This window comes from Tarenaya hassleriana, unplaced genomic scaffold (assembly GCF_000463585.1).
Source record: "Tarenaya hassleriana unplaced genomic scaffold, ASM46358v1 Cleome6, whole genome shotgun sequence".
NCBI lineage: Eukaryota > Viridiplantae > Streptophyta > Magnoliopsida > Brassicales > Cleomaceae > Tarenaya > Tarenaya hassleriana.
Window position 1 is genome coordinate 492,054 of NW_010968505.1, and position 2,581 is coordinate 494,634.

The following is a 2,581-nucleotide window of genomic DNA, read 5'->3' on the forward strand; positions in this document are numbered from 1 at the left end:
CTATATCATTATGAATCTCGGTTTAAGAACGATATTCCGGAGATTTTTATGTCGACGGGCCGGATGGATGGTAAATCAGAGGAACAGTGGTTAACTGTACAGGAGTACAACCATCTCGCTACTTATATTTTATTGAATTGCGCAGAACTTCGTCATTACGAGAGGTATGTACACGTACATATGTATACTATCGGTATATACATTCCAATATTTGATCTTATGTCAGCGAAACTGAATATTCAACGTATCAATATATTGCAGGATCTTTGAGGAGCATGTTTTAGAAGCTTACCCAAATTTAAGCGGTGAAGCTTTCGACGAATTGAATCAAGAAAACTACGCATCTTGGTTCAAAGACTATGTAAGTGGATATGTATAATAGTATTTAATCATCAATGATAGCTAACCGAATAACAACTTGTTTTGTTGTAGGTTCAATCTTTAAGTAACGAGAGAATTCTGCATTGGGTATGAGATTTATCACAAGGGCCCAGCAAAAGAGTGATATCATGGCCGATCATGTTCACGCGTGGATATACATTTCACACGTATGAACATGGGAAACATCGTAATACGTTCAACTACGGAGTGTGCATCAAGAGTTCGAATTACAGTTATTCATCAGATGATCCGGATTTTTTTGGAGTTTTACATCAGATCATCCAGATCGAATATCCCGGATTAGTCGGTCTGAAAACAGTGGTCTTTCGATGTCATTGGTTCGATACAACCACGGGACGTGGAACGCGGAAAAACAAATGGGGAGGAATCGACATCAATCCAACACGAGCATATCCTAAATATGATCCTTTTATTCTCTCGGATCAAAGTGATCAGGTCTGTTTCATTCCCTACCCAAAATATCCTATATCACAACATAAAAGACGCAAAGAAGATCAATGGTCAGATGTGGTGAAAATCAATCCTCGAAAAATGGTGATCAGTTCATCAACAATAATTGAAGATTTTGAAGATGCGGTGCAAGACCCGAGTGAAAATTCAGTGCGTCCTATTCGACTTGAAGATTTTGAAGATACACTTGTAATTGCGGATGTGGAAGATGAAGATATTGATAATTTTACCCATGTTGAACCCGACGAATTTATTTCTGATCACAATGATACATCATCCGAAAGTGAAAATGATAACGATTCGCTGTAATTTTTATATATTTTTGTAATATGTTGAATATTTTAAACTTTTCGTTTTTTTATTTTCGGATTTTATTTATTTTTACATATTTTTAAAACCATCAACGGACTTCCGTTGATTATGTCAACGGATAACCGTTGAATAACCTGCAGGATGCGACATTAAATTCAAAGACATGTCCACGGATTTCCGTTGACAATATCCACGGAATTCCGTTGACACTTCCAATTCCCGAAGTTATCAACGGATATCCGTTGATGTTTCTCCAGATCTGCAATTAAATGCAGCCATATATCAACGGATGTCCGTAACAAATTTCCACGGAATTGATGTGTCCGTGGATATTTGCAACGGATGTCCGTTGATACGTTCATCCGCCAATCAGAACGTCTTAAAATCCGTGGAAAATATCAACTGATTCCCGTTGATCACCATATATCAACGGGCGTCCGTTATCTCGTCTATAAATCCGCCAGCGCTTTTCTTTTCCTTCATTCCAATCTCAATCTCAAAACAAAAAACGCAAAAAAACTTAGAGGGATTCGCAGAGAGACACATAAACATGGTATAATTTTTTTTTACATTTTTTGCATTTATTTATATTTTTTAATTTTTAAATTTGCAGTTATATTATATATAATAATAATGGTTAACTAATTAAATATATTATTATAGTTTGCTACCAGATTTCATCGAGGCGGAGGATTATTGGCGGGATCTGCTGGTGCGCCTCCACCCCCACCTCCACCATCATCACAGTTGCCACTTCCTCCTGATGCATCGCCCGTGTTCGACGAGGATACGATGCTCGATGTCGAGGCAACACTGGATGCTTTCGATAGTCGCACCGTTCCCATCATCGATCCTGATCGCGATGATGGATTATGGTATAATTATAATATTTTTATTTTTTTTTAATTTTATTGAATTTACTAACTAATATGTTTATGTTATAGGTTTGGAGTTAATGATGATCAAATAAAAAGCGTTCTAACTAGAATAATTACAGCTCGTATGCCTGAGCTGTATTATTCTTGGACTGTAGCTCCAGACCACATTCGCCGGCAGTGGTGGCTATCTTTTATTGTAAGTATTAAAATATAATATTAATTCGTTATAAACTAATTATTAAATTAGTTCTAATATGTGTATTTTTTTTCTAACAAACTTTTCGGTGGAAAAAATCGATCATCGAAAGAGTTTACAAGGAGTTTAACATGTTGGGCCAGACGAGAATCAAACTTCTCATGAGCAATGCAAAGCGAAAGTACGACAAAAAGGGGGAGAGACCATTGTGGGCGACATATGACATCTTCAACGCTCTTTTAGCGCGTTGGAATTCAGATCATTTCAAAGACAAGAGTCGAAAAGCTAGAGAGAGTCGTCTCAGCCAACAAGTTGAAGGAGATGGTCCTCATCGTCATACTTA